This window comes from Ambystoma mexicanum, chromosome 1q (genome assembly GCF_040938575.1).
Source record: "Ambystoma mexicanum isolate Mex_15411 chromosome 1q, UKY_AmexF1_1, whole genome shotgun sequence".
Classification (NCBI taxonomy): Eukaryota; Metazoa; Chordata; class Amphibia; order Caudata; family Ambystomatidae; genus Ambystoma; species Ambystoma mexicanum.
In genome coordinates this window covers 359,181,389-359,191,022 of record NC_090922.1, presented here as the reverse complement: position 1 = coordinate 359,191,022, position 9,634 = coordinate 359,181,389, and the positions used below count along the sequence as shown (strand labels likewise).

General features: G+C 45.3%; 1 long non-coding RNA gene across 1 annotated transcript; it reads right to left on the bottom strand.

Annotated features, from left to right (window-relative positions):
* Nucleotides 1-1,353: 1,353 nt before the first annotated feature.
* On the bottom strand, nucleotides 1,354-9,046 carry LOC138528051 (uncharacterized). The gene is made up of 2 exons (XR_011284103.1): nucleotides 7,772-9,046; nucleotides 1,354-4,396 (listed from the first exon to the last, which is right to left on the bottom strand). It is a non-coding gene; the product is annotated as an uncharacterized lncRNA (long non-coding RNA).
* Between the last annotated feature and the right edge of the window lie 588 nt (nucleotides 9,047-9,634).

Below are 9,634 nucleotides of genomic sequence, written 5' to 3'. Positions count from 1 at the left end.
ACTGACCTAACTGGGCAGAGGTTTTCAGGATGCCCTTAGTGGGCCTACTCTCCTGGGGTTCCCCACTAAATTGCACTGTGCTTAGGTGCCCATACCCGGATGCCCGCCCATCCATTCCTGGGAGGTACTGTCCTATGAGCACCATCCTTTTGGCTGGATAGTAATCTGCCATCCCTGTGGTCCCGTGCTCATGTGCGCCAGTGGACATGAGGGTGGCAGAGTCCAGGGACTGGGAGAGATGAAGGCCTCTGGTACTAGGGCTCCTGAGGTCATGCTCAGTTGTTTCCCTTTCCCAGCGAACTTCATCTCTATCAGCCCCTGCTCCTGGTTGCAATGCAAGAGCCTGGGCTTTCAGTTCCTCAACCAAGGCCTTACTAGACTCTATCAGTCTCTCCTGCATGGCTACCTGTTGCTGGAGCCTATCATTGTACTGACAGAGAGCCTCATTCTCTCTCTGTGCCTCCTGATTGGTCCTGGAGACCTGGGCCATTCTTTGCTGCAGGAGGGTTAACTCCTGAGTCCCATCCCTACTGGCCTGCTCCTTTCTTGCCAGAGCAACTTCCACCCTCCTGGTGTGCTCTAGCAAGTCGTGATGCTCTTTTTGGAGGTCACCCAGCCCCTGGAGGGCCAGGTGATTTCCTTCAATTGTTTCTTTTAATTGGCAGACTTCCTGGCCTAAGGTGTCCCTTTCCTGACTAAGAGCCTGCCTCTGTGCCGCCAGGTCGTCCCTCTACCGTAGAAGGGCACCAGCTTTCTGGCGCTCTTCATCAAACTCTGCCTGCGTATCCAGGTCTTTCAAAATCATTTTATTGTTTTCCTCTTTCTCTCTGTCTAGTTGGATTTGCAGGGTGGCTACCTGCTCTGTGTATGCCCTGTTGATATTGATCTGTTGCTCCAGCTTTTTCTGTTTCTGCAGTAAGGAGTCCAAACTGTCTTGGTACTCCTTCTGCAAAGCCAGGATTCTGGTATCCTGGTCAGCCTTTTCCTGTTGCAGGATATCCATATCCTCCTTTATTTTACTAATGTACTGCCTACTATCATTTTCTGACTCCTGGCTCCTCTGCAGCCTCTGCTCAGAAGAGACCCGGTCAGATTGGGCTTTCTCTAATGCCATCAGTTGCCTATTTGCCAGATCTTGGCCTTCAGCACATTTGTCCTGCATGGCTCCCATATATAGATACAAATATGCCGCTATCCTGGCAATCTTATTGTGTTCATCTGTCGGGGAGAAGCTGGATCCCCCCCCACCCCCAGGGCAGTGGGGGGCCAGCAGCCATATCCTCACCAGCTATGGGAGGCCCCAACACCTCCCATATGGCCCCCAGAAATGCAACAGAGTTCCAAGCAGGCAGCAACATGTTTCAAACTGCTTTATTTCTAAGCACAGAAAAGAGAAAAAAGCCAAAGAAAAGCATCGTGAGTTCAGGCGCCGTCTCCCCCGGGGCTGTCTTGCAAGTAAGTTTTATAATCACACTGCAGGCTGACCTCACAGAATTGGATCAGCTCCCAGAAACCTATCTCCTCCTGTTATTGGCTGCAGAGTGGTGGGTTACATATGTAGCCCTTATAGAGAGCCTGATAATTGGATATTAACCTCCTGCGTCAGTGGGTTGATTTAGCTGTGCCAGCCCCCATTACCTAATTCTAATCTTGTTGCAATGTGACTTTGTTCCCATAACTTTTTAGCTGAACAAGCAGTTCGCACCTGGCTTTGGCTTGTTACAAGTTATGTTTCAATGTTGTGCGTGTCCTTGAGAAAATGTCTTTCTTTCCCAGAAAGAAAAAAAAAGCACACTGGGTTGCCGTGGTTTATTCGCATTTGTGGATAATTAAAAAATGTCTGTCTGCAGAAAGCAATTTTATCTTGAATTTGCGGCCTTGGCAGGTCGGACTTCTTTTGCGAGGAATGTTGATAAGGCTCCCGCAGCCAGTGTTCAGTGTTCAGTGAGTGAAATGAACTTAGCTGTAATTTTCCTGAAACATAGCTTTACACTGTGCATTTAGACCATGTTAGTTCATATAGGCATTTGCAAGCCTTTAAACAGGGATTTTTGTGTTTGTAGATTCTGATATTGCAGCATTGATTCTAATGTAGCATAGAAGTTGCACTGTTGGTGAAGTGGGTGTGTTTCAGCATATTTGTCACCCATGGGTGCGCTGGGGTGCTTGGGGTGCGGGGGCATGGATTTGGTCTCCATTTTCCCTCTTCAGTCCCCCCTCTGGTCGACTTTGTCGACCACACCACCAAGCAACATTCACCTCCTTCCGGTCTGCATATCCTTGCCAATTCCTTGAAGTGTCCATAATTTTCTGCATTGTTGTTGATCAATAGTACATATAGCAGTGTTCTCCTTCTGTGTTCCACCACACTCACTTCCCTTCGTACTTCCTCTGATCACAGGGAGTGGCCACCTTTATTACTGCTGGAACCATGTTGCGCACCGCTATCTTAGTCCGGCTCTTCCTTTCACCATGTCTCTTATTTGCATTCCGATAACTTCTTCTGTTGTTCTCTTGCAATGTATCTCTATCTTGCACAATGGTGCTGTGCTCGGTACTCGTCCTTCCGTTATCACCTTCAAGCAACCAGGCAGTCATGATGTCATCCATCACCATGCAAGCACTAGCTAGTTCTTTGCTTTCTCCTTTCAGATGCATTTTTTGCTGATCATTCTTTGGTATGCTGGTACTTCACCCACTCATCCTTCTGTCTCGCTCGAGAAGTAATTCCCCCCTCTTTTTACTTCTCTGTCTGTTTCTCTTCTTCCGTTGTTTTCCATCTTTGTTAATGTGTCACTCTTCACATCTTCCTTGGTCATCACCAACAAGGGCATGCTGATGCGCACCAATGAACACTCTCCTCCCCAATTCAGTGGTAGTTTCTCTTGACCTTTGGATGCATGTGGTCAATAGTAGTCCATAAGCAGTGATGTTCCTGCTCTCATCTCGCAACTTCTCTCAACCTTCTTGCATCCAGCATGATTGTCCACTTCTTGTCACTGTTGTGCTGGTAACATAACGTTGGTACCTTAACAGTATACGTCCTTCTTCATTGACCATCTTTGCTCTTTTCTCTCACTCTGTTAGGCACTTATCATATTTTTGTCTTTTTCATTTTATTTTTTCTTCTCTCTTTTTGTTTTTCTTTCTTCTTTTATTATTTATTTATTTATTTATTTATTTATTTATTTTTCAATCTCAATGTTGCTGTCTTCCCTTGCAATCTTCTTCACACCTTGTCATACATGGCGTCGTGCTCTGCTGTAGTAAGTTCTGTTGTAATCAATTCTCTTCCGGCATATGTTAAAGAACAGTCAGGACAGCTCTCTCCAGTGGTGTCCCTACCAATTTTGTACATGTGTGCATGTTGTTGGTCACTTCTGATATGTGTGTTATGTGTATGTTTTACTCCCTTTGTGTCTGCCCTTAACTCTCTTTACTTTAGCAGCAGCTTTTCCTTACCCACTGACGCCGTAACTGTTCCTGCTTAGGTTAGGGAATGTTAGCAGGGGATACAGCGGTAATGCTCATTATTACAACTAATTTTCAAAGTACCACCCCCATAATTTCGTTCATCATTAATAGTCCCATCGTGAAGGTAAAAGTCCTTATTTGCGTGCCCATAACCACTTACGCTGCTGGGTCCTTGCAGCTGATGAGATGATAAAGTTGCCCGCCTGAAAATCGCAAGAAAAGCGTTAATACGTTAGTACATGTTAGTAACATCAAGCTCCGCGAACTAAACAATCACTAAGGGCAAAAATCAAACCTCCCCCTGGACATTTTGTGTTTTCAAAATTTCTCAATATGGGTAGGGAAAATCTTGGGCTGTTTATTCAATGGAAGCAAGGAAATATACTTCAGGGAAACATGCTCTAAGTGGTCTGAGGTTCTTGATAGGGTGGGCAATTGAGTGGGGAATGCTTCACAATGTTTTACTCAGTGGACCTCACAGTTTCTAATGGAAGATAACATTAAGGAAATTTCCTACACATTTTTAACAGCATACATACGCAACAACCTGCATGTGCGGGGAAAAGAGAAGAGACAAAACAGTGTTACAGCTGTAGGTGCACAAAATGTAATATGAAACTCAATTAAACTTTGGAAATGCGTGTGTCGGTCCCTATTCTAGTTGCTAGTGTGCGTTGGACCATGGGATGGCCATGTTTCCCTAACTCGGGAGAGTTCGTGCTATTTTGCAGTTCATGAAAATCTCTTGCGTTGGCCCTGTTGATCGTTGCTCCCTCGTTGCCAGGGTGGCCACCGCTCTGTAGGGCTTGACGCCTTACACTTCTGACAAAGTCTGTCAGGAGGGGAAAATGTCCCACTGTAGTCCATAGCCATTGGGTGTTGGTTGTCCGTTGTCTTCAGGCCTGCCCTGGGTCCTTTGGATCTGGCGAGAAATGAAATGGAAGCGCTTGAGACCTGAGAATTTACATATTCTTCATTTTCTTGACCTAACCTCTCTGCACTACTCTCACACTATTCAGTGTCCTAGTGGGAGGAGCCAATGGTACACCTATGCACCATCCTGTCACCACCTGGTGGCGTTCAATGGCGGTCTGACTGTAAATTATTACACAATTCGGAATGTACCCAGAAAATGGGTAGGCACTTAATTTTTGTGAAGATACTCATTACACACTTGGATCATATATATGCAATTCGGGTGCTAGTGTACAAATGGGCCTTTGGATCTTTGTATTTACTGTGCTTTTGTTATAAGTTATTTATAGTGCGTGCCTTTGTCCCGTGGGGCATCAGGCACTGACAAGCTAAATAGGGAAACATCAGGGTGGTAAATTTGTCATATAGGGTGGCTGTGTTTCTAAATTAAGTGCACCATGTTACTTAGTTAAAATAATCGCAGGGTTTTTAAATCCTTTATTTTTTTCTATGGCTCCTCTCTCACTTCTCAGGGTGTGCCTTGCAGTGAACTGCAGGCACTTTAAGCTGGTACTAATGAAATCCGCTACCAATTTGCTCCCATTCTCTCTATCCCACCCCATGTCCACTTTTTAAAGCCTACCTACTCTGTTAATTACTCATTTAGTCTAGTATTTTATTACTCCACTACTGTAATTACTGTTACATTTAAACAATATATATTTCTAATTACTGTTACATTTAAACAATATAAATTTCTAATTACTGTTACATTTAAACAATATAAATTTCTCCCCCAATATCTGCTCTCAAATTTTAATACAACCATTATGCTCCAGTTCGTGCAGCAATGACCTCTTTCCCTATGTGTGTTGGCTAATGCATTTGTGCCAGTGTTATTTTCAAAAGCGCTAGTGGCAGTACCACTTGCACTGTTATTGTGTCGCCAAATTAATTCTGTTGGGAACATGGATCATCCACCCTTTACCCCTATTTCTCTCCTCCTGTGGTGAACTGTCAATGAAATGTAGGCCTCCCCCCTCAAGTGCACTTTCTTTCATCTTGTGTGTCTCATTTGATTGTTCTGTGTTAATCGTGTATTCATGAGCCCAATCCCCTCACTGAAAGATGTGTGCTCAAAAATGTAGCTAAATGTACTCTCTTGTGATGCGCTATCATTATGCACCCCCCTCTGTACAGTGCACCCCCATTATTCTTAAACAATCTTCCTTACTTTCAACATGTGTATGCCTGGTGTTTAACAAGTTATGGATTTCTCTGTTAATAAGGTGGTCATATCCACATTGCTCACGATGTCACAAATGTCTCTTCCCTAATGCATGGCCTAGTCGCCCCACTGTCACCCAGAAAAGAAAATGTTTTGATACCTATCACCACCCCTATGCAATCGTCCTCTGCATTATTGAGTGTGCGTGAGTGTGTGTGTCGGCGCGCGTCTCGCCCGCTCTGTCGGGGAGGTGGAGCATGAGTGTGTGTGGCAGAGTCAGTCAAATAAAGGTTGTCTTGGGCTGTCCTATTAGCGGTATAATGTCAATCTATGTCCTTTGAAAGGTTTGTTCCCCATCAGGAAGACCCCACCCAGTCATGTAACCGGTACCATTGCTATTGTGTCAGTGTTCTGTATGGGTGCTGGCTGCTGTGCAGTGCCCCTGTGTTGTCATTCTAGTCAGTCCTGGGGTAGTGGTGCTGTCATTTGTTGTGTCTGTACATGTAGTGGTAACAGTACCTGCATTGGTGCTTGTGGTGTCTGCTGAAATGATCCCATCCTGCCCCATGTATCCTCCCCACATGGGCGGTGCATATTGTGGTGATTGTTGACACTGCTATTGTGATTCTTGTGCGTGTGTGTTAAAGCTGTTTTTAACTGCCCCTCCCATCGCATGCTTGAATGATTTATTTTGTGCCTACTTGTCCTCACCTGCCTTTCTCTGCCCCTGTGTCATCAAATATTACACTCCCGGAGGTTCAGAAGGGAGAGTCCCCTCTTCCCTCTGCTCGTGTTTGTTCAACATCAGCTGACCCCTCGCATTTTCCTTTTCCTTCGTGCACACAGTTCAACTGTAGCCATGTGCTTTTAAAGCTATTCCCGTGTAAGTGCTGTGTATGTGTGTCCTTAGCGATTGCTGCACATGTGCTTTTAAAGCTATTCCCGTGTAAGTGCTGTGTATGTGTGTCCTTAGCGATTGCTGCACGCTTCTGGAGAAGCCGCCTATGAGCAGCCATGGTCTTTTTAATTTACCTTCAGTACTTTTGAATCTTTGCACACTATGTTTTACTGACTTATTTCAGCATGGAAGCTGTGTGCTACACAACAAGTGAAGGGGAGTCATTTCTGTATTGTGTGATACATTTTACCTCTATTCAATTCGAAAATTTCGGTAGTCCGCTGTTCAGGGAGCAAAAGTTAGAAGATAATTGAACATTTTTTTTTTTTTTTTTTTTTCCAACTTCTGTGAGCCTTCTTTGCTCCGCACCTTAGCCAGTGCACTCCACGTGCAATCCATCTTCACCAAACCATTGCCTTCTCCGGCACACTCCCACAATCTTGCGCATGTGTCTTCCACACACCGCCTCTGGGTCACCTATTCTCCAAATCCAAAACCACACCACTATCTCCTCACCATCAAAACTTTGTGTCCTTATGCATCAATCTGAAGGTGACGTCACCAAACTAAAAACACAATGCAAATGAAAAGACAAATGTGCATACACAAAACAATAACCCATTTCTCCCAACCCCACAAAAATCCCAAAATAAAACCCCACAATCCCCACAGCTGTCTTCCTGTCTCAACTGGAACAAGGTAAACCACAATAAACTCTTATAATTGGACTGCACACACTGCGTCGCCTAGTGCATGATACGCTCCTCACCAGGGGACCTTAACCAGCCAACTATCTTCCGCACTCGGGAACAATCTAGCTACCTCCTGCGGGAAAACATCATCCACTCACTGAACTAAAACGCTCAATTAGCAGGGAACCTCATCTACTCATTGATCTATAACGTCAATTCATAGGAAATCCAGACCCCGTACATGAAATCACCATCCAGACCAATCAGCGCGGCACACCTGTTCTAGACCAATCAGCGCGGCACTCCTGTTCTATGTGTAGGGAGACACTACCCCACCCAATATGCTCAAAAACACAAGAAGGGACCACTGCCACCACCCCAGTCCCAACTACAATTCACGTGCCGATCACTACCAATGCGCTGAATTTTGTGACAATGTACAATCACCCACCACCCAATTTACAATCCCTCCCTAAAAAAAAAAAACAAACAAAAAAAAACACTTTAACATTTCTACTTTAAACATTTCCCCCCCCTCAGAGCCCATGTTGCTGGTTTACTTACATTTTCCTATGCTGCACTGGCAGTTGCACCACTGCTGGACACTCCCTCAATGCGCTTCACCGGACCCCTTCTCCTGCAGGGCTCTCACCTGCCCTCAAGCGGGGTATTTCCAAGTGGCCCCCGAAGCCTTTAGCCGGTTACGCGTTTTTCCGGTGGTCTTCAGGTGCAGGCGAGGGTCTCACAGCTTCCTTGAGTCGGCGGCAGGGAGCTCAGTCCATCGCAGAGCTTGCGCAGGCAGAGCTCAATTACCCATGTTACAATGAGCAATGAGCCTCACAGAGGGCACCAACTTGTCGGGGAGAAGCTGGATCCCCCCCCACCCCCAGGGCAGTGGGGGGCCAGCAGCCATATCCTCACCAGCTATGGGAGGCCCCAACACCTCCCATATGGCCCCCAGAAATGCAACAGAGTTCCAAGCAGGCAGCAACATGTTTCAAACTGCTTTATTTCTAAGCACAGAAAAGAGAAAAAAGCCAAAGAAAAGCATCGTGAGTTCAGGCGCCGTCTCCCCCGGGGCTGTCTTGCAAGTAAGTTTTATAATCACACTGCAGGCTGACCTCACAGAATTGGATCAGCTCCCAGAAACCTATCTCCTCCTGTTATTGGCTGCAGAGTGGTGGGTTACATATGTAGCCCTTATAGAGAGCCTGATAATTGGATATTAACCTCCTGCGTCAGTGGGTTGATTTAGCTGTGCCAGCCCCCATTACCTAATTCTAATCTTGTTGCAATGTGACTTTGTTCCCATAACTTTTTAGCTGAACAAGCAGTTCGCACCTGGCTTTGGCTTGTTACAAGTTATGTTTCAATGTTGTGCGTGTCCTTGAGAAAATGTCTTTCTTTCCCAGAAAGAAAAAAAAGCACACTGGGTTGCCGTGGTTTATTCGCATTTGTGGATAATTAAAAAATGTCTGTCTGCAGAAAGCAATTTTATCTTGAATTTGCGGCCTTGGCAGGTCGGACTTCTTTTGCGAGGAATGTTGATAAGGCTCCCGCAGCCAGTGTTCAGTGTTCAGTGAGTGAAATGAACTTAGCTGTAATTTTCCTGAAACATAGCTTTACACTGTGCATTTAGACCATGTTAGTTCATATAGGCATTTGCAAGCCTTTAAACAGGGATTTTTGTGTTTGTAGATTCTGATATTGCAGCATTGATTCTAATGTAGCATAGAAGTTGCACTGTTGGTGAAGTGGGTGTGTTTCAGCATATTTGTCACCCATGGGTGCGCTGGGGTGCTTGGGGTGCGGGGGCATGGATTTGGTCTCCATTTTCCCTCTTCACATCTTTGGCCTTAGAAGCCATATATAGTTCACTCAGGGCCACATGTAAGGGACCCTGATCTCTCCACATATCTGACCCAATTGTAGTGACCTGTTGTGTGATCGCCTGCAACAATACATTTTGGTCCTGTTCAGACCATTCACCTCTCACAAACTGTTTATGTAAGAGGTGCTCCCTAGCTATCTTCATATCTACCAAGGTCGTCATTCTGGAGATTGATTTCCTTCCTGACTTACAAAAGTTTGTATTTTATTTTGCAAAACAGACCGTTTCCTTAGAGCGTTCCTTTGAGGAGTGCTTTACAGTGTACACAGCGTGGTGATCTAACCGGATATGTATCCTGTCAGCTGGCACACTGTATTAATCTGCACAAGTGATAGATCTAATCCAGAATCCCCGGCTACTAGCCCCCACTTTGTTAAAGACTCCAATCAAGCAGTCCCACTAAGTCAATGCCTTGTCTGGGATTGCTCAAGGGAAGCCCTTATATATATATTTTTATGTCCAGTTCGTGTACTCTGGTTGACAACTGTTATATAACACCCCTCTCTTAGAATCCCCCTGACCCCACTGAGCCAAGA